The 23,716-nt window shown below is 42.2% G+C and overlaps 1 protein-coding gene across 4 annotated transcripts in view; it reads left to right on the top strand.

Annotated features, from left to right (window-relative positions):
• The window catches only part of sorcs2 (sortilin-related VPS10 domain containing receptor 2), a 591,285-nt gene that overhangs the window by 130,174 nt on the left and 437,395 nt on the right, over nucleotides 1–23,716 (top strand). The window contains exon 1 of one of the 4 annotated variants that reach the window (XM_080192236.1): nucleotides 19,039–19,082. The exons of the other annotated variants lie outside the window; for them this stretch is intronic. The gene's annotated coding sequence lies outside the window, so the exon portion shown is untranslated. Of the gene's footprint in view, nucleotides 1–19,038; nucleotides 19,083–23,716 lie in introns of those variants that run through there. 4 annotated transcript variants of the gene reach the window in all.

The raw sequence follows: 23,716 nt of genomic DNA on the forward strand, positions 1-23,716 counted from the left end.
TGTCAGCCTCCCATTTGCTAGCCAGCTCAACTGTTGGATGTGTGGATTTTAGCAAGGCCTTTGATAAAGTCCCTCATGACAGATTGGTACAGAAGGTGAAGTCACATGGGATCAGAGGTGAGCTAGCAAGATGGGTACAGAACTGACCCGGTCATAAGTGACAGAGGATAGCAGTGGAAGGGTGCGTTTCTGAATGGAGGGCTGTGACTAGTGTCACTCCTCAGGATCAGTGCTGGGACCTTTGCTGTTTGTAGCGTATATAAACGATTTGGTGGAAAAGGTAACTGGTATGATTAGAAAGTTTGCGGATGACACAAAGGTTGGAGGATTTGCGGATAGTGATGGGGGCTATCAGAGGATACAGCAGGATACAGATCGGATGGAGATTTGGGCAGGGAGATCTCAGATGGAGTTTAATCCACACAAATGTGAGGTAATGCATTTTGGAAGATTTGATATAGATGGGAAATATACAGCAAATCGCAGAACCTTTAATAGCATTGATAGTCAGAGGGATCTGGGTGTACAGATGCACAGGCCACTGAATGTGGCAATACAGGTTGTCAAGAAGGCATATGGCATGCTTACCTTCTTCGACCGGGGCATTGAGTTTAAAATCATGTTGCAGTCACGTTGCAGCTTTATAGAAACTTAGTCTGCACTTGGAATCTAGTGTTCAATTCTGGTTGCCACACTACCAGAAGGATATGGAGGCTTTGCAGAGGGTACAGAAAAGATTTACCAGGATGTTGCCTGGTATGGAGGGCATTAGCTATGAGGAGAGGATGGAAAAACTTGGTTTGTTCTAAGAACATAAGAACGTAAGAAATAGGAGCAGGAGTAGGCCATCTAGCCCTTCGAGCCTGCCCCGCCGTTCAATAAGATCATGGCTGATCTGTCGTGGCTCAGTTCCACATTCCCGCCCTCTCCCCATAACCCTTAATCCCCTCGCTTATCAAAAACCCATCAACCCGCGTCTTAAAAATACTTAGCGAGGCAGCCTCCACCACTTCAACGGGCAGAGAATTCCAGAGATTCACCACCCTTTGAGTGAAGAAATTCCTCCTCAACTCCGTTCTAAACCGCCCCCCCTTTATCTTGAGGCTGTGCCCCCTAGTCCTACTGTCCTTTCTGAGTGGGAAGAGTCTCTCCACCTCTATCCTATCCATCCCATTCATCATCATATATGTCTCAATGAGATCTCCCCTCATTCTTCTAAACTCTAACGAGTACAAGCCTAGTTTATTCAGCCTCTCCTCATAGCTCAACCCCCTCAACTCCGGAATCAGCCTAGTAAACCTCCTCTGCACTCCCTCCAAGGCCAAAATATCCTTGCGTAAGTGCGGCGACCAAAACTGCACACAGTACTCCAGCTGCGGCCTCACCAATGCCCTATACAGCTGCAGCAAGACCTCCCTACTTTTATATTCAATCCCCCTCGCTATGAAGGCCAGCATCCCATTAGCCTTCCTGACCACCTGCTGCACCTGCAGGCTGGGTTTTTGCGACTCATGCACAAGGACCCCGAGGTCCCTCTGCACTGTCGCCTGCTGCAGTTTTTCGCCACGTAAGTGATAATCCTTCCTACCATTCTTCCTACCAAAGTGGACCACCTCGCACTCGCCAACATTAAATTCCATTTGCCAGTTCCTGGCCCATTTGCCCAGCCTATCTAGATCCTTCTACAGACTCTCCACACCCTCCGCGCAATTTGCCGTTCCACCAATCTTGGTGTCATCAGCAAATTTCGACACCATACGCTCGGTTCCCTCCTCAGAGGTTGAAGGGCATCTACAAGATTATAAGGGGCATGGTCAGAGTGGATAGTCAGAAGCTTTTTCCCAGCATAGAAGAGTCAATTACTAGGGGGCATAGATTTAATGTGTGAGGGGCAAGGTTTAAAGGAGATGTACCAGGCAAGTTTTTTTACACAGAGGATGGTGGGTGCCTGGAACTGACTGCTGGGGGAGATTGGGGAAGCAGACATGATAGTGACTTTTAAGGGCGACTTAGCAAACACATGAATAGGATGGAAATAAAAGGATATGGTCCCTGGAAGAGTAGGGGGTTTTAGTTCAAACGGCCAGCATGGTTGGTGCAGGCTTGGAGAACCAAAGGGCCTGTTCCTGTGCTGTAATTTTCTTTGTTCTTTGAAATACTCAGCAGGTCTGTGATCAAAAATGCCCTTTGTCCTCACAGAAATTATGCAAAAAATGTAATCAATTTAAATGAGGTTAAAGTGGACATTGCAATAGTTTCCTTTCGAAGCTTGAATAGCAGTGCTTGTTCTATTGTAGTTTCTTTTCCATCTACTGTGCTTTTTATTCTGAAACAGTTCTGTTCTGTTTGATCTACTTAGTATTCATTGTGGGTTTGCACTGATGAAAATGTTACATGAAATAATGCACAGATGTATTTTTTTAATTCAGTATAGGGTCTTCGCTACTTAATAAAAATGAACACATTCTATTAATCCAAAGAACTGATTGAGGTATTTAGTGTTGATGTAGGTAGACGTAAAGCTGACTGATAAGATAAAGAATTTGAGCAACTCGTGAGACCCAGATATCTTGGTTCACTTTCAGTCAAAAAGTGACTTCTTAAAAGAAGTGATTAATTTGATGCATTGGTTTTAATTTTCCAAAGTTCCCTAGATTCAGTGAAGGTTCTGTTAGATTGGGAAATAATGAATGTAACTTCATTATTCAAAAAGGGAGGTAGGCAAAAAGTAGGAAACTATAGAACAGTTAGTTCTGAATCAACATGTCAAAACAGATTATCTAGTTGTTACCACATTGTTGTTTGTGAGAGTTTGGTGACTGCATTTCCTACATTATAATGGTGGCCGCATTTCAAAAAGACTTTCCATTGGCTGTAAAGCACTTTAACACATTCAATGATCATGAAAGGGGTTGTATAAATGTCAAGTGTTTTTTTCCCTTGGTACAGAGGGACATGTGTCCAGAATTAGTAGGACTAGTCCATGCAAGTACCAAGGAACATGATATTAGCTGAACTCTTGCTGGAATGTGCTTTTGGTTTGTCATTATTCAGTCCTGTGCTTGTGGAGATTTCACCATGTTCTCAGATTCCAGCTGGCAAGTGGCCCTGATAGTTCAGTGGTCTATTGGCACTAACACATACATCCCACAGACAATATTGTAATCCAGGCTCTTTCATGTTTAGACCAAATGGATCTGTCAGTCTGGAAGATGAACTTTCTGAAACAACAGATACCCTTCATTATTAAGCAAATGCTTGTGCGGAAGCTTAGCTGTAAATGCAATCTCTGTAGCCAAGTAGTATTGAGGGAATTAGTTATGGGAGTATTGTCATTTTTCTGCTGTGAAATTATATGTGCATAGCCAATTCTTTCCCATACTGGTGAGGCAATAAAGCTGTCTGGCTTAAGGAAGAGATCAGAATGGTGAGTGGTTCAGTGCTAGAATCTCAGGCAGCTACACAATCTACATGCAATATCAACAGATAATGATGAAAATACTCAGCAGGTCATGAGGTATCTGTGGAGGAAGACACAGAATTAAAATTTCAGGTTGATGACTTTTTGGAACTTAATATTTTATTCCAGCATCTGTAGCGTTTTACATTTGTAATCCATCGGAGAGCTGTGATGTTACAGTTTCACATTGCAGTAATTATCCTTCTGACCCCTTAGCAGAAAGTTAATTTATTGTACTGCAAATCCATAAACAATGTTCCATCATACTCCTTTCAACGCCATGAAGCTAATAATTAATTTTATTACCATTAAATTACAATGCACTCATTTAGATTCAGGAGCTCAACACATGTATTGATCCAAAAATATGACACAAATCACAATCAAGTTGTGCACAAGAGTAATTTAAATCATTGCTTTAGTACAATACTTAGATTATAGTGGTGACAAAACTTTAAAAGCACTTCATAGACTATTAAGCAATTTAGGATTTCTTTTCTTCATTCCCTCCCTTTTAAATTAACCTGCTTTTCTCAGCCCGTTTTGCATGCCCCTGTGTCAGCCATTGTGCCAGGACTCCGAGGGCTGACAGACAATCTTGTTTCATGGACATTTCTGCCTTTTTTTTGTAATGGGTCCCTGATAGTTGTACGGGCTTAGTTTGTGTTGACTTAACTATCAATTACTTTTCTTCACCAATTTAGGGAAAGGTATCTCTGCGGTATGTGTTTTTACATCGCTCGTTGAAGTGGTGGAGGCTGCCTCGCTAAATATTTTTAAGACGCGGGTTGATGGGTTTTTGATAAGCGAGGGGATTAAGGGTTATGGGGGGAATGTGGAACTGAGCCACGACAAATCAGCCATGATCTTATTGAATGGCGGGGCAGGCTCGAAGGGCTAGATGGCCTACTCCTGCTCCTGTTTCTTATGTTCTTATGTACATCATCATAGGTTTATGACTTTTCACTTTATCAAATTATTTTTTTTAAATTGCAGTTATTCTTTGTAGAGCATGATCATGTATTTAATTATACACTGTTGGAATGCAGAAAGCACATTCACTGCATGCAATATATGAGTTCAGTAGTGCAGTGTAAGGAATAGGCCTTATGAAGATGCTGGTACTTTTGGGTTTACTGTGGCTGTCCTGGCATTTGTGACTGTTGATGATCATTTTGGCTGTATGGCTACTTAATCTTCCACACTTGTGCTTTTTTTCCCTTGCTAGAAAGCCCACTGTAATAGGATACTGTGATCTCCTGAATGCAAATTAAATTTGGCCTGACCCTGCTGCAGTCCTGCCCAATATCCTGAACTCCCTCCATAACAGCAGGTAAATAGACAGCCCAATCATAGACTCCAAACCTCATGCAAATTATGACAAGCCCTTGGGACCTGGAAATCCATTTGGCTCCTCTTTCAGCGCTGCTACTATGGGATAAGAGAGAGGTGTGGTAAGCATTGGAATACCAGCAGAAGGCCCATTCATTGTTCAGTTGGAGGGAGAGGGCTTTGGGGGCAGTTATCTTTTTGTCCATAAAGGTTCCAAAATTATCTGTTGAAGATTTGTTTGGTCCTTTATTGAAAAATGGTTTTGTGTTTTTTGGGGTGATCCTGTCCCATTTAAGGAAGGAGATATTTAGCTAATGACCAGGAACTCATTGCCCAAAGGATTGGTGGAAGTGGAGACAATCAATAATATCAAAAGGAAATCGGATGGATACTTGAAGGAAATAAACTTCCAGCACTACGGGAATAACATTGGCTGGATTGTTCCACAGAGAACTGGCATAGACTCGAAGAGCCGAATGGCCTCCTCTTGTGCCGTAAGTGACGCTACGTTTCTAGCTAATCTTACTCTTCCCATTGCACTACTGAGGGTGTCCCTGTTAGCAACACTTCCATTTCCTCTTCAGGAGCGGAAAACTCCTCTTTGGTAGTAGAAATATTGCCAGGTGCTTGCCCTGAAAAACTAGCCAGCTGCTACCCAGAAAGATGGATCAGGCTGTGGCCGGGTTGAAGTTGTTGACAGAAATCCCACTTGACCTTCTCCACTGGCAAATCCACTTCAGAGAGAAATCTATCTCCAATTACAGAAAAATATGTACATGAGTTTGTCCAAAACAGGGTCCACATGATAGTTTATTGTTTGTATATCTTCAGTGCACCTGAGCATCTCTAGACACATAATCAATGCATTGGGAAAGCTGGGACTTGGAGGACAGAAGATTATAAAGAGATTTGATAGAGGTATTCAGAAGCATGAGGGGACCGGACAGGGTAGATAAAGATACACTGTTCCCATTGGCAGAAGGGTCCAGAATAAGAGGCATCGATTTATAAGTTAATTGGTAAAAGAAACAATGAAAACACAGAAAAACAGCAAGGAGCTAGGATCTGGAATGCATTGTTTGAGACCATTATGAAAGCAGATTCAACTGAGGCATTTAAATTGGAACATGTTATGAAAAGAAAACATTTGCAAGGCTACAAAATAAAGGCAGAAAGTCAGACTAAGTGATGTCTTGCAAAAAATCAGCGCAGACATGACTGGCTGAATACAGTACTACATTTTGTGCTGTAACTATTCTATACACTGTATCGCTGACCAGATTGCAATGGATGGCATCCGAATCCAGGATGATGCTAAATAATCAGTCAGACTTATGTCTTCCCTTGTGACATATTCACTTTAGCCATGGCTATCTCCCCGAAGTAAGAAGTCTCACAACACCAGGTTAAAGTCCAACAGGTTTATTTGGTAGCAAAAGCCACTAGCTTTTGGAGCGTGGCTCCTTCATCAGGTAATCTCCCAGAAGTACAGTTGTAGAGTTTGCCCTTGCAGACTTGCTGCACCTTGCATCCTTATGCACCCACTCCTCCCCCCAGGTCACCCAAGAAATTAAGGTACAAGATTCATAGCCAGAATTCCTGGTATCCAGTTGTTCTGGCATATTCTCATTAAAATTATAGTGGGATATTACCAGAATGTCCATGGATCTTCACTCCCAGTATACTTGCCCAATTATCGTACTTTTGTGAGTTTGCCTTTTAAGTTCCAGCAAATGCAATAAATGGTATTTCCATATTCTGAAATGTAATTCACAATTTCCAGTTAATAACTAAAAACATGTGTGTGAAAAATCCTTCATGTAGTTTGAAATGGTGTGGAAAATTGAAATGATAGTTTGAATCAAGAGAGGGACAGGGAGCAGAAACTGAAACCTTGGAGTTTTTGTGGGAAGCAGTGAGGTGAATTGCTTTAGGAACAAAACCCAGATGTGCTATTATGTGAAGCAGAGCTGGAGAAGACAAAATTGCAATTTTTTTAATGGACTTAACAAAAAATGTAAAGTATTGCGCAGAAACCACAGCCAAGTGAAACTCTTGATTTTAAGTATGATTTATGATATTTTTTAATCAGGATCACCAGAGGCTAGTTTTATACTAAATCAGTTATTTCACTGGACAAGTGGTAATCACTGCTGTCGCCATTCTGTCTGCATCCGAGAGAGTATAATTGGCATTGTTTCAAATCAACAAAATATGGAAGACAATTTACAACTAAGAAAGGCTTGGAATACATTGCTATCGATTAGATTGTTAACATGTCTTTTGTGACTTCAGATACTGAATTTTAAGAATATGTTGGAATGAACTATGGAGCCATGCACTCTATGGCATTTATTACACAAAACGTTAAGGGCCAGATTTTCATTACCAAGGCAAGAAGCTCAAGAACGGAAATTTCCAGATCTGCCTTGAACCCCATCAGGTCCAATTTTCATTGGGGCAGGATAGAGTCTGTCCCTCCTTCCCAAAAGCAGATCAAAAGTGGCCATGGGAGTGGTCAGGTGCCAAGGTCGGCAGTTGAAAGGCCCGCCTCAGTATTTTGGGATGTGGTTTCAAATGTTTTCCCATATTTTAGGTCATCTAGTTCTCATTCCTCACATTCCCTTACCCAGTCCCCATGGCAATGCATGCTCCCTACCCACTGCAATGGTCTGTCTCTCCTTTAACAAAGCAGAGAGAAATTGTTTCCACTGGTTTTGGTAACCAGAGGGCACAAATTTAAGGTAATTGACAGAAGAACCAGAGGAGTGATGAGGAGAATGATCTGGAAAGTGTAATAAAAGCAAATCAATAGTAACTTTTAAAAGGAATTGGATAATTAATTGAAAAAGGAAAATTTATTTAGGGCTTTGAGAAAGAGCAGGGAAGAACTTGTCTTTCATCTCGTCCGGGTTGTTCATTGTGGGAACATAGGCGCTGATCAGGGTGGCTTGACTTCTGTTCTGTAGCGGAAGCTGTAATGTCATAAGCCGGTCGTTCACACCCTTGGGCAGACTATCAAGTTTCCAAGCAAGGTGACTCCTGATGGCGAATCCAACTCAAGCATCACAACGCTCATTGCTGCCGCGACCGCTCCAGAAAAAAGTGTATCCACCTCCAGTTTCAATCAACTGACCTATGTTGGCAAGACGAGTTTCGCTCAGGGCTGCAATGTCAATGTTGTATCTTGCAAGCTCTCTGGCAACTAAGGCTGTTCTTCTCTCAGGTCTGTCTGCTGCAGGGTTGTCCAAAAGCTTGCGCACGTTCCAAGTGCCAATGGTGAGCGGTGTCACCTTGTGTTTTATTTTGTGTGTTCGACCACAAGATGGGATCCTTGCCAGCTGCGGTAAGCTGGTCAGGGTGTAGTGAAGCAGGCAGTGTTTAGGGCGACTTTTTCTAGCCCCTTCCTCATTGTACGGAGGTGAGCAGTGCATTCCTGAAGAGGACTGCTCAGTCGCCCAGGTAGACGCCGAGTTCCACTGCTGCTTCGGTCAGCGGAAAATGACCATTAGACCCGAGCTGCCTGCGTGCAGGCCTGTGACTACAGCTCCCAGTGTATCCACACCTGCTACTTTGTCGCTTGCCCATCGCCACAGGACTTCAAGGGTTGAACAGGGCACTGATGATGATGATGGTGTTGAGACTAGGGCTTGATTTAGATTAAAGTGAGGGAGAGTTGCACAGCATCAGCCTCTCTCTCTCTTCCCAATTCCCATCTAGATCCAGTGGCAAGACGAGCCAAGTCGGCTGCAGATGGGACTAGGCACAGTGGATGACCAGGACGTCTTAGAACATAGAACACTACAGCACAAACAGGCCCTTCGGCCCACAAGTTGCGCTGATCACATCTATACCTACCAAGCCATAGAACTATCTGTAACTCCCAATCCCATTAAATCCCATATACTCATCCAGAAGACTTTTAAAAGACCCCAGTGAGTTTGCCTCTACCACCACCGACGGCAGCTGATTCCACTAACTCACCACCCTCTGAGTGAAAAACTTATCCCTGACATCTCCTCTGTACTTGCTTCCCTGCACCTTAAACCTGTGTCCTCTCGTAGCAACCCTTTCAGCCCTGGGAAATAGCCTCCGAGAATCCACCCCATTTATTCCTCTCAACATTTTATAAACCTCTATCAGGTCACCTCTCAACCTTCGTCTCTCCAGGGAGAAGAGACCTAGCTCCCTCAACCTATCTTCATAAGGCATGCCTCCCAATCCAGGCAACATCCTTGTAAATCTCCTCTGCACCCTCTCAATAGCTTCCACATCCTTCCTGTAGTGAAGGGACCAGAACTGCGCACAGTAGTCCAAGCGGGGTCTGACAAGGGTCTTATAAAGTTGCAGCATTACCTCCCGACTCCTAAACTCAATCCCTCGATTAATGAAGGCTAACACACCATACGACTTCTTGACCACATCCTCCACCTGCGAGGCCGATTTAAGAGTCCTATGGACCCGGACCCCAAGATCCTTCTGCTCTTCAACACAGCTAAGACTCCTACCCTTGATATTGTATTGGTATTGTCTTCTGTGTCAAGTCCTGCTCTTTGCATTCCACGATGCTTGACCTTCCTTTGGTCTCTTTCGCTCAATCCGCCGGACTCTGTCTTCACATGCTGGGATAGACATTTCCCTATCTCACCGAGGGTTGAGACCCGTCGGCTACCCTCACCTGGTTTAGCTGGCTTGTCGAGGCCGTTGCTCGGGGTGTGGCCGCTGTCATATGCAAACAGCTACGGGGTGCCACAGGTGAGAGCTGAGTGCCAGGTGGGGACAAAGGATGGACAAACCGCCCTGAAAGACATGACATGTTCCCTCACCAAAGGTATTACCCTTCCCTGACACCCCATACATGCCCACAAGGAAGTGATAATGTTCAAATGAAAAGATGTTATGGTGCAAATGCCCTCTTTCTATGCTAAAGGACTTTATGATTCTGTTCAGAAAATCAGTTTTTAATATGGGCAATGCAATGGACAAATGTGTTTCAAAGCAAAACTAAGTTTAGAGCTTCACTTGGTGAGTTTTCTAGCCAGTATAAAACATATTGGATCTTTAACTACACAGCAGAATGCCTAAATATAAATTTTTGGAATGGAATTAACAACCCAGATTTTCCATAGGGAAACTTCAGGGAAAACCATATTATTCCCACTCTGTGCCAGAATATAAACATTCGTTTCAACCTGCTGTGGAGGGAACAAAGCAACGTTAACATTACAGATGAAGTGCTGCCTTTAACAAAAAAAACTGTTCTGTCTGTTGTTTATCCCTTTAATTCAGGCACAAAATACAAGTTTGGAAAGTTACCTGCATTGTCTTCACGTTTCAATGCATATATTGTGAATGTCAGTCATGGCCCAGTTGGTAGCACTCTCACCTCTGAAGCAAAAGCTTTTGGGTTTAAGTTCCACTCCATGAAGTGAATTTATTTAATTTGCTCACCTTAGCGCAAGGTTTAATTGCTCTTTGAAGAATGGAGTGATATCCTGCAGAGGCATAGAATAATTTCAGTGCCATAAAATGATTAGTAGACATGGTTTTCTGTTCTTCATCCCCTGATTATTTGTCTACAGGTAGATATTAAGGTTAGTAAAGACACTAGTTGGTTAAGAATCATAGTCGACTCAAAATGTTAATTGTGTTTCTTTCTCTACAAGTGCTGTCAGACCGGCAATGTTTTTCCAGCACTCTTTGTTTTCATTACAGATTCCAGCATCTGCAGTATTTTAAATTTATTTTAGTGAAGACACTATTGGAAATAAAGTCAGTTGGGACTCACTGCTAAAGTTAACTTAAGATAGAAAAGCCAAAATTATAAGTTTACTTGTTAGGATTATAAGAGCACAAAGCAGTACCGATGGATTTTTTCTTTATCCCAGAGCATTTATCCTAAGTCTTGGAATTCAGTTTGAGGGTGGCGTGATGGTACAGAGAGGGTGGCTCAGTGGTTAGCGCTGCTGCCTCACAGTGCCAGAGACCCAGGTTTGCTTCCCAGCTTGGGTCATTGGCTGTGCTTAGTCTGCACGTTCTCCCCATATCTGCATGGGTTTCCTCCCACAGTCCGAAAGACGTGCTAGCTAGGTACATTGACCGCGCTAAATTCTCCCGCAGTGTACCTGAACAGGCACCAGAATGTAACTTCACTGCAGTGTTAACGTAAACCTACTTGTGACACTAATAAGTAAGCTTTAAAAACTTTAGCACATTCATATCTTATCTGAGGTGGAGATATATGTTGGGCATTGTTCATAACTTGGGTTAGGTAACTGCCTGAGAAACACTAATGAGAGCACAGTTAAATCTCTTTATGGTTTTGTGGTTATAAGGTAATTCAGTAGCACGTACAGTCCTCATAAATTTTCTGTGATTAATGTGTCTGATACTGTTTTTTAACAACATTTCGTTTGAAGTAATTCCAAACTCCTTTGCTGTGTTGGACCTGCTAGACTAGTGCCAAATGCGAAAGAGTGTAGGTTGGGTCATATATAGCTGTATGTAAGATCAGATTGTGGGTGACATTTGCCCCCAGTCTGAGAGTATCCACAGCATGATTCCCTGTAAATGACAAAATCAGAGTGCGTTGTGACAGGAACGTGCTCAACAGTGGTCTAAAACTGTGATGTGGAGAGATGCACTGTGGAGATAAAGAGGGTCCCAGTGGGTTGATTCAGAGGAAGATGTTATGCCTCCATAACCAAATAATGGCAAATGTGGTGTTTACGAGATTGTTATCCAGTTGCCATGTTCACTCTCTATATAGCATATAGCAGATAGACACTGAGGAAAAGAGAAAATATTAATCAAGTTAAAAGTGTGCCTGGATTTCATGTAGTTGATTTGAGTTACTTAGCTAAGAGATTTCCATTAATGTGATTGGATATCTTTTTCTCAAATGTACTATTTTCTTCTTGAATCATTTCACTTTGTATACGTAAACTTAGCCTATGTTTTGCAGATGACAGCACTGCAAAGACCAAGGGAGACTGTTACCTCAGGCTTCTCCCACTCCACCAATGAAACTACAGTGGGTATCCAATTTATGGTAATTAAGTCTTTCCAATGATTGTAAAGCACAAGAAGCTCTAAGAACATTAACCCTCTAAGCAATAAGAATATTACTGTGTAAAAGATTCACATCAGAAGTGTAACTCAATACTCATCCCTTTAAATGCAAGGGTCCAATTACAACATCACTCTGAAATCTCTGCAGTGTTGGGAGTACAGCTGCTGCTACTGAAAGTTTCTTCACATGTGGTAGAAGACAGTATGTGCATGGGGTGATGCACAGGAGGCTAGATGCAAAGGACTAAAGGGATGAGATATATAGGTGGGGCTTTCAAAGGTAAGGAGATACAAGACTTTGGATTGATTTTAGGAATAGGACGAGGGTGGTAGGAACCCAAATAGACTAAATATGTAAGGTGATAGGAAGCTAGTGTAGGGCAGCATTGACAGGGGTGATATGTGAGTTCATTGTAAGACAGCATGCTGGAACATTGAAATAATTGATTCTGGATGTGAATGAAGCACTTAAATATTCCAGTAGTGTGGGGTGGAAGTTGAGGTAGGGGCAGTGAGGAACAATGTTTTGGAGGTGGAAGTAGGCTGAGTAGTTGGTGGACAAAGTAAAAACTTCAGGTATGGATCAAACAGGAAATTTATGCAAGGCATTGTTTAGCTTAGTAGGATGGCATAAGTAGTAGGTGGCTTTGGAAAAGAAAGGGTTTATGGCATTGATACATTTGGTAGGCAGAAATGGGTATCATCAACATGCAAACAAAAACTGACTCTGCTGATGATGTTACAAAGGTGCAACATGTAAATGTGAAGAGTTGGGTTTTATGGTCCTCTGGAATTGACAGGAAAGGGCACCAGGTTGTTGAGCGTGGAAGCACAAAAGGACAGTCTGTATAACTAGCCATGCCCTCGTGGAAGAGGATGGCTTGGTCAAAAGTATAAGGAGCTGCAGAGAGGGCAAGGAGAAGAGGAGTAATGCACCATTGATGCACTAACAAAGGATACTATTTTTGCCATTGACTAGGCTGATTTGGTACTCTAAAATGGGTGAAAACCAAACTAGAGAGATTGAGTTGTGGAGTTGAAGGAGAGATGGGGATGGATTGTAGAGGCATCTTTATGATAGACAGCCTATCCATTTGGCCCAGTCCATCTAACCTGCACATCCTTGGACTGTGGGAGGCAACCGCAGACACAGGGAGAATGTGCAACGCCACAAAGACAGTGACCCGAGGTCAGAATTGAACTCTGGTCCCTGGCACTATGAGGCAGCAGTGCTTACTGCTATGTCACCTTGCTGCAGTAAGAAGTCTTGCAACACCAGGTTAGAGTCCAACCAGTTTATTTGATAGTAATCTCACAAGCTTTCGGAAAAGGTGTTCCTTCGTCAGGTGCGCGGAAGGTTCTGATCAGAGAAGGGCATATAAAGTCACATACAGTTTACAGAATACTGATTAGAATGCAAGTCTTTACAGCTAACCTGCAAAGAAGTATATTGACAACTAAAGAATGAGGAACACTACAGACAGTTACCCACAGATCTGACCAAAGAACACACCCATCAATTCAACACTTTGATCAAGACCTTTGATCCGGACCTTCAGAGCACCCTCCATGCTCTCATCCCACATACACCCTGCGTTGGAGATCTCTACTGCTTCCCAAAAATACACAAGGCAAACACACCCGGCCATCCTATCATATCGGGCAATGGGACCCTGTGCGAAAACCTCTCCGGCTATGTCGAGGGCATCCTGAAACCCATTGTACAAAGAACCCCCAGCTTTTGTTGCGACACTACAGATTTCCTACAGAAACTCAGCAGACGTGGAACAGTTGAACCAGGGACACTCATCGTCACAATGGATGTCTCGGCGCTCTACACCAACATCCCCCACGACGATGGCATTGCTGCAGCTGCCTCAGTACTCAACACTGACAGTTTCCAGATGCAACTTTACAACTCATCGGCTTTATCCTGGACCACAATGTCGTCATCTTCAACAACCAGTTTTTCATCCAGACACATGGAATTTGCACCTCAATATGCCAACATCTTTATGCACAGGCTCGAACAAGACTGCTTCGCCACACAGGACCTTCAACCAATGCTATACACTCGATACATCGATGACATTTTCTTTCTTTGGACTCATGGTGAACAATCACTGAAACAACCATATGATGACATCGACAAGTTCCGTCCCACCATCAGACTCACCATGGACTATTCTCCAGAATCCGTGGCATTCTTGGACACACGCATCTCCATCAAGGACGGTCAACTCAGCACCTCACTGTACCGCAAGCTTACAGATGACCTTAATGCTCCACTTCTCCAGCTTCCACCCTAAACATGTTAAAGAAGCCATCCCCTACAGACAAGCCTTCCGTATACACAGGATCTGCTCAGCTGAGGAGGATCGTGACAGACACCTCCAAACACTGAAAGATGCCTTCATAAGAACAGGATATCGCGCTCAACTCATCGATCGACAGTTCCGACCCGCCACTGTGAAAAATCGCACCGACCCTCTCAGAAGACAAACATGGGACACAGTGGACAGAGTACCCTTTGTCGTCCAGTACCTCCCCGGAGCGGAGAAGCTACGACATCTTCTCTGGAGTCTTCAACACATCATTGATGAAGACGAACATCTCACCAGGGCCATCCCACACCCCCATTTCTTGCCTTCAAACAACCTCAGAACCTCAAACAGACCATTGTTCGCAGCAAACTACCCAGCCTTCAAGAGAACAGTGACCACAACACCACACAACCCTGCCACAGCAACCTCTGCAAGACATGCCAGATCATTGACATGGATGATATCATCTCATAGAACAAAGAACAAAAACAGCCTAGGAAACAGGCCCTTTGGCCCAATGAGCCCGCATTGCCATTTTAACATTACCAGTCCCCCCCTCCACCCATGACCCTTATCTATTGTTTTATGGCAATCCACATTGAGGGAAACTAATTTAGGGACAATTTATTACTTCCAATCAGCCTAATAGCACATCTTTGGGGTGTGGGAGGAAACCGGAGCACCCGGAGAAAACAGACGCAAGCACGGGGAGAATGCGCAAACTCCCACAGACACTGGCCCAAATCCATGTGTCTGCACAGCAAACAGTGATAGTCACTGAGCTGTCATGTGAGAACACCATCCACCGGATACATGGCACATACTCTTACAACTCGGCCAATGTTGTCTACCTAATACATTGCAGGAATGGATGTCCCGAAGCAACGCATGTTGGGGAGACCATGCAGATGCTATGACAACGAATGAATGAACATCGCTCGACAATCACCTGACAAGACAGTTCCCTTCCTGTTGGCGAACGCTTCAGCGGTCATGGGCATTCGGTCTCTGATCTTCGGGTAAACGTTCTCCAAGGCAGCCTTTACGACACATGACAGCCCAGAGTTGCTGAGCAGAGACTGATAGCCAAGTTCTGCACACATGAGGACGGCCTCAACCGGAATCTTGGTTTCATGTCGCACTATCTGTAACCCCCATGACTTGCCTGGGCTTGTAAAACCTCACTCGCTGTTCTGTCTGGAGACAATACACATCTCTTTAACCTATCTCCACTCACATTGTCTGCATCTTTAAGTCTTGAATAGTAGGTTAGCTGTAAAGACTTGCATTCTAATCAGTATTCTATAAACTGTGTATGACTTTATATGCTCTTCTCTGATCAGAACCTTCCACAAACCTGATGAAGGAACACCATTTCCGAAAGCTTGTGAGATTACTTTCAAATAAACCGGTTGGATTCTAACCTGATATTGTGAGACTTCTTACTGTGTTTACCCCAGTCCAACTCCGGCATCTCTACATCATCACCTTGCTGCCCCAGGTCAGAAGTGAGGATGGATAGATAAAGATGGACTTTTTGAGCAGTGATAATAATGGCCACGAAGGGAAGGAGGGACCATTCAGAAAAAAGGAGCTGTTGACTATTGCCTGGAATGGAGGCCAGAAAAAATTGAATAATTGGGAAAAGAGAGGAAAGGTACTTGTAGGTGGAATCTGTGGAAGAGCTGAGTTTGCAAAAGTTTGTGAGGGAAATTAGGCTGAACTCACAAAATGCTGATGGATCAGGGTTGAGCTTGTTGAAGTTGATGAAGGTTAGTAACATAGCAGGATACAAAATAGTGGAAGTAGCATAGGCAGTTGATCTCAGTCTTAAAATGAAGAAAAACGTGAACTTGTATTAGAAATTGGAACTTGAAAATAACAAAATCTCAATGATTTGACCAGAATTTCCTCAGGTCTTGGGATATAATGGAAGAGCAGTTTGGGAGAAGTTGAAGAATATACAAGGTCTACAGGAAAAGAAAATGAGGGGAGGTCTTAACTGCTGTTCTCCCAAGCAAGGAGACAACAGGATCTTACAATGTGGTCTGGAATGTGTGCAACATTGTCCCACTTCAAATATGGTTTCTGATATCTTAGCGCTGACTGGATTCCCTCCTGGAGTCCCTGTGATTTCAGTTGCTATATTCACGGAAATAAAACTGAACAGGTTCTCTGGGCAGTGAACATGGACGAGAAGTGAGCATGACAATTTCTTATCGTTGGCCTTCTTACAGAAGGTCACTTCAGCAATTTTTCAGGAAGAGCAATAAGAGGGTGCACCAATTGATGCTTTAATTTCTGTCCTTCCTCCCTTCGAGTAAGTGCAAGAAAGAGCCTGATATTGCTCATATTGTCATTATGAAGGGTGGGGTTGGCAGGGGTGTTATTTGCAGGGGAAGCATGAGGCTTTTTGGGTCTCTGCAGCAATTAGCATCAGCTTGATTTTAGGTGCAAATATTTGATTTAATTATTGTTCAAAAGCCTTTGTTTATTTTTTGATCATATGAGTTTTAAGATGTATATTTAAATTAGCAAAATTATAATTAAATTCTTTAGATTTCTTAATGCATGATATTCACTATAAATGTGAATAGCATTTCTGTAAAATTTTGGACAACAGCCAGCATGTCTTTTTAGCATTTTCTGTTATTAGTCAATTCTTTCTAAAAACTATATAGCCATCTGGATTGGAAAGCAGAATTGGTTTAAGTTAGTGAGCTGCAAATTATTTTTTATGTATTTACTGTGCAATACACTCCTATTGTTCACAATCTGGATGCAATTCAACTCCTAGACCTGTATACATTGTGGTCCTCACTTATAGATTCAGAGCCTGATCATCTTCAGGCCTTTTGATTCTGGAAGAGTTCCCAGTAATTGGCTTTCCTGAAATAACTTTCTGGTAGGGGCTATCAGGCCAATTGTAAATTCTCAGTATCTGCTTCAAGTTAGTAAAACCTTGCACTGAAACATAAATTTGTAAAATTGTTTCAGATTTTCATCACCTGCAGTATTTTGTTTTTGTATTAACAACTTTGGTGATGGTTCCTGGGAGGATTGTGGGAGAAGGGGGTGTAGACAAAACTCCAGCTGCATGTTCATAGCTCTGAGCTGTTGCAGACTGGTAGCAAGCACAGTGGGGGACCTCTCAGCTATCACTGCAGCTGACACAGGGACGTAGTGGAGGGTGGTGAACCTGGCCCAATTAGATAAACAGTACCCAAATTATTTAAATATAAGAATAATATTTTAACATTTTCATGGGGAATAAAAGCTACATTCCAATTAACTTTTTTTAAACATAGAAAACATGCATGCATTAATTGTGATGTTCTGTAAGTTGAGATACTGATGTCTGAATTTTTTATTGCAATTTGAATTACTAACTATATTGGGTGCCACCCCCACTTGTGCGATTTGTATCTAATTTGAGAAGCAGTAATTGCACTAATTGGAGTAAGTGGGCTACAGTTCCTCTTTAAAGAGGTGCAGTTCATGGTACAGGAAGTTGGAATTGAGTGCCCACTCATCTGATGAAGAGGCAGTGCTGCAAAAGCTTGTGGCTTGTGTTATCAAATAAACCTGTTGGACTTTAACCTGGTGTTGTGAGACTCCTTACTGTGATGAACTTTCAACACAGAGAATAAAATAAATTGAACAAGAAAAAAAACTATATTACACCAGACAAAAAGGTTGGAAAGACCTCACTGCAAACATGAGGACACTTCCTATTCACACTAGTCCCTTTATCTTAGTATTATCTTTACAGACACACTAACCAGTGAAACGTTAGCACTTGTCACAAAGGGACTGGCACAGTGGTAAAAAGTTTTTTTTCCCTGAGTATTCACTTGTTGTGTTTCACCCAACTGGTATCTGTCCATGAGCCAAACAAAAGCTGCACTCAAACTCACTTTCTTCAACTGCAGCGCAAACGAATGAGTTTCCTAAACTCAATCTTCCATTTGTACCTCTGCTAAACTGATCAGTTACCCGAGTTGTGTAGTTAAATATTTGGTCAACTAATGTCCCTGATAGCCATATCCGAGAGCTTAAACTTTCTGCCCCTCTGAACTCTTTGTTTTTCTGTCTTTTTTTCTGTCTATATCAGTTGACCACTATTGCAAGGCAGCAATTAAAATATATTTCTGGAATTACTAAACTTTAAACCCTTTTAACCCATCTCTTTGATTTGAATACACAAGCAACACCAGAAACGTATATTATATAGATTCAATTAACAATATATATATTGTTCTTATCAACACAATTAGGTACAGCATAGTTTTATGAAAGAAAAATCATGTTTGACAAATCTGTTTAGTGTTTTTGAAAGTGTAACTAGCGGGGATAGATGAGGGCGAACAAGTGACTGTGACATAATTTGGATTTTCATGTTGCATTTGATCAGGTGCTATGGTTTTTGAGATTGAAGATAATGTAATAGAATGGATAGAGAATTGATTAATGGACAGAAAATAGCTAGATGGGCTATTTTTGGCAAGATGTTAGTGAAGGGACTAAGCTTAATATATCCAAATTTGCTAGTAGTACAAAGCAGGTGGGAAAGTAAGATGTGAAATGGCAAGGGGTGGAACTACTACTTAATTTGCTATTGCATAGAGTCAGCACAGACAACAACAGATCAAGTGGCCCATTTTTGTGCTGTAGCAATTCTATAATTCTACTGTAGGAGAACATGAAGAGATTAAAAAAGGACGTAGATCAGCTAAGTGATTGCCCAAAAAGATAGCAGATGGAGTATAATGCGGGGAAGTAATACTTTGATAGAAAGAATATAAAAACTGAATCGCTTTTTTAAAAGTTGCGGAACCAGTATATGTTGGAATTTAGAGGAATTCCATTTCCTTGGAACCGTGGAAAGTGAACAGGTAGGTCGGTGAGTGGTGTTGCCGATGGGTTGCAGTACGTGTAATGTAAATTTCCATAGAATATAGTGAAACAATTTGTGTTCATGCCACTTTGAGTCATGGAGTTGTACAGCACAGAAAAAGCTCTTCGGTCTATCAAGTCTGCACCGACAATACTATTAAAGTTGCACTAATCCCATTTTCCAGCACCTGTTCCACATCCTTGCAGGTTATGATATTTCAGGTGCTTATCCAAATACATTTTAAAGATTGTAGGGTTTCCAGCCTCCATTATCTTTCCAGGCTGTGCATTAGATACTCACCCCCCATTCTCAAATCCCCTTTGAATCTGCTGCCCCTCATCCTAAAACTATGCCTCCTTGTGATTGACCCCCCAACCAAGGGGAACAGCTGGTTCCTATTCACCTTGCCCAAACCTCTTATAATTTTATACACCTGAGTCATGCCCTCCCACCCAGCCTTCTCTGTGCTAAAGAAAGTAATCAAAGCCTATCCAGTCTCTCCTAATAGCTCAAATGCTCCATCCAAGACAACATCCTAGTGAATCTCTTCTGTATTTCTTCCAGTGAAATCACATCCCCTCTAGTAAGGTGACCAGAACTGCACAGAGTACTCCAGCTTTGGCCAAACTGAAGTGCTGCACCATTCCGTTACCTTCTTTCTCTTATGCTACAACTGATAAAAATAAGAATCTCCTATGCCTTCTTAAGTGTCCTATTCATGTGCTGTGCTGTGCTAACCTCAGGGATCAGTGAATAGGTATCACAAGATCCATCTGTTCCTCTAAGCTCCCTAGTGCCTTGCCATTCATTAAAGACTGTTGCACTTTGGAAGAAGTGTCACCTCTCACTTATCACCTTCTGCTACTGCTCTGCCCATCTGATCAACCTACCTGCATCTTCCTATAACCTTCTTCATTTTTAACTACACTACCAATCTTGGTGACACCTGTAAACCTGCTTATCATTTCCCCAACATTTTCATCTCATTACGGTGGCACAATGGTTAGCACTGCTTCCTCATAGCGCCAGGGATCCGGGTTCAATTCCTGGCTTGGGTCACTGTCTTTGTGGAGGTTGCATGTTCTCCCCATGTCTGCATGGGTTTACTCCGGGTGCTCCAGTTTTCCCTCACAGTCCAAAAGATGTGCTGGTCAGGTGAATTGGCCGTGCTAAATTCTACCTCAATGTACCTGAACAGGTGCTGGACTGTGGCAAATAAGAGGATTTTCACACTAACTTCATTGCAGTGTTAATGGAGGCCTACTTGTGACTAATAAATAAATTTTATATCATTTATTTATATAACAAACAATAAAGAGCCAGCACTGAACCTTCTAGTACACCACTGGACACCAGCCTCCAGTCGCTCAAACAGCCTTCTACAACCATCTTTTGTATCCTATTACTAAGCCAGTTTCAGATCCATCTCGCCAAGTTTCTCTGAATTCCATGTGCTTCAACCTTCTCAATCAGTCTCCCATTGGGACCTTGTCAAAGGCTTTGCTAAAATCCATATAAACTACATCAACTGGACTGCCCCCATTTACGCATTTGATAACTCTTTTTGAAAAATTCTATCAGACCTGTTAGGCATGATCGCTGACTGACTATCTCTGATCAACCCATGCCTTTCCAAGAGGAGATTAATTCTCCCCTTCAGAATTTTCTCCAATTGTTCCCCTACCAATGACGTGAGACTCATCATTCTGTAATTCCCTTATTCATCTTCTGTGGAATCACATTAGCTGACCTCCAGTCCCCCATGGCCACTTCCCCATGATGTGGAGAAGCCGGCGTTGAACTGGGGTAATCATAATAAGAAGTCTCACAACACTAGATTAAAGTCCAACAGGTTTATTTGGTAGCAAAAGCCACCAGCTTTCGGAGCGCTGCTGCTTCGTCAGGTAAGTGGGAATTCTGTCCACAAACAGGGCATATAAAGATACAAACACAAACTTACTTCCCCATGGCCAGAGAGGAATTAATAATTTCCGCCAGAGCCCCTGCAATTTCCTACCTCGCCCCTTGCAGAAAAATGAGATGTAGTTCATCTGGGCTTAGGGTTTTGTCCATTTTTAAGCCTGTCAAAGTTTCTAATACCTCCTCATTTCCTATGTCAAACTGCTCAAGGTCTTCATAGTCCCTTTTCCTAAATTCCGTCCTCCTTCTCCTGAGTGAAGACCGATGAGGAGGATTCATTTACCACCCTTCCAATGTCCTACGGCTTCATACACAGATTGGCCCCTTGGTCTCTACCGGGCCTGACTCTTCCCCGGTTAACCTCTCTTCCTTAATGAATTCATGGAATATCTTGGGAGTCTCCCTAATCTTGTTTGCAAGTCCATTTTGATGCCTCCTTTGTGCTCTTCTAATTGCTTTCTTAAGTTCCCTCTTGCACTTTCTATACTCCTCTTGGGCCATTGCTGAATTGCTCCCTTTGGACCTGCTAAAAACATTTCTCTTTTTCCTTATCCAATCTTGAATTGTCCTCAACCGTCAAGGCTCCCCGAACTTATTGCTGCCAAATTTCCCCCTATGGCAAACATGTTGGACCTGTACTCCCCCCATTTCCATGCTCCTCACTGCTCTGATGTAGAGCTGTCCCTGAAATCCCCAATATAATTAGCCAATTATTCTTACACACCTGAGTCAATGTCAACATATCTGCTTTTCTATTTCCTATGATGCTTTGGAGGTGGCTATAATACATTCCCAGTAATGTGGTTACCCCCTCTCCTTCTTAGAGTGATTGACTCCTTACTAGTGCAACACCACCTCCCATTTTACACCTCTGTCTCACCTAAACATCCTATACCCTGAAATGTTGAGTTGCCACTCCTGCTTTTCCCTCAGCTATGTCTTCTTTGTGATGGCAACAATATCACACTTCCATGTGTCACCCCATCTCATCAATCTTACCTATAATACTCATAGCATTAAAGACCATCAAACCTTGCCTTACTCTCTTTACACTCATCTTAGCTGAACTCACTGACTTTATTTCCTTTACTGTAGCATGATGTTTCTGTTTTATTCTGTATCCCCTCCCCCTGCCAAACTAGTTTAAAATCCTCCCAACAGCACTACATGCCTACAAACCTACCTGCAAAGATGTTGGTCCCATTCTGGTTCAGGTGCAGACCATCTCATTTGCACATGTCCCACCTTCCCCAGAAACAGTCCCAGGAATCTAAAACCTTCCCTCCTGCACCAACTCCAGAGCCTTACGTTCATCTGCCCTCTTTTCCTATTTCTATATTTCCTAGCACATGGCACCAGGAGTAATCTAAAGATTGCAACCTTAGAGGGTCTTGCTTTTTAATCTACTGCCTAGCTCCTGAATTCTTCATGCAAGACCTCATTCTTCAGTTTATTTATATTCTTGGTGCTAATGTGTACCACAACCTCTAACTCTTCACCCTCTCCTGTATGGATGTCCTACAGCCTTCAAGTGAGATCCTTGACCATGCATTAGGGAGACAACACACCATCCTGGAGTCACATCTTTGGCCACAGAAATGTTCGTCTGCTCTCCTGACTAATGAATCCCCTATTGCTTGGGCTATGTGATGTCAGGATAACACCAATGTGTTTGGGCGCACAACTTTGCAGTTATTTGTGCCCAGCTCAAAGGAGAACTTTGTGAAGGTAGCAGCCCAGAGCATTGTTCCTTGCCAGAGGAAGCCAGATCTACCTTTGTAGTAGTGGTACGTGATTGAATCTCGCACTCATTGAATTTTCTTTGAGCAAAGAATGCCTTTGAATTAATTGGTGTATACAATATTCATGCCTTAAAGTAATGGCAAACACATATTGTAATGCACATTATCTTTATTTGAATTAAAATAAATTGTTACTTTGCATCTTTAACAAGAGGAATCCTGCTTACATGTACTGTTTGTTTATTATGTAAAGCATATACATAAATAAATATTTCTTTTGAAATAAATCCTTAATACCTGAAACAAGTTGACTGCTAAAATGCAGAAATATCCCCTTATTATTGACTTTATAGTGCAGCACACCTTTGACTCCTTTGTGTTTAAACATGATTATGTTTAGCATATAGTAAAATATGCATGTTATTTATAATTAAATTATTTATAATTAAAATCAATAAATTATAATTGTTTCTCAAAGTCCCAAAAGAAAGTCTGTCTCAGGCAATGTATATACTTGGAGACAAGAACAGAAGATGTTGTATTCATATAACCCCTTCAGAAAGTCTCACAGTATTTAAAGGCAATTAACTACTTTTTGGTGTAGGTGCTGTTGTAAAGAAAATGTATTGGACTATAAAAGTGAATTATAGGTGGCATCTAACATTTAAGCACTGCTGACTGTGAGTTTATTTATTGCAAAGGGAGGAGTACTTTATGCACAGTGTATCAGTTTACACAGTGTGCAGTTCTCTTCTTTTTCTTGACTATAGGAACATTTAGCCAGTTTTTTTTCCAAATTATTGGGAAGCTTGCTCTTATAATTGAGAGACAGGGGTTCTCCGTAGGGACACAAAGTTACATTTTCCCTTTGCTGATCTGTTTGAATTTAATTCACTGGTTGTTCATATAAATCTCCCTTGTGTGTATGTTAACCCCTTTTTAAAATAACCCAGTTGATGACTGCTCTAAA

This window comes from Carcharhinus amblyrhynchos, chromosome 1, assembly GCF_965287045.1.
Source record: "Carcharhinus amblyrhynchos chromosome 1, sCarAmb.v2.hapA, whole genome shotgun sequence".
NCBI lineage: Eukaryota > Metazoa > Chordata > Chondrichthyes > Carcharhiniformes > Carcharhinidae > Carcharhinus > Carcharhinus amblyrhynchos.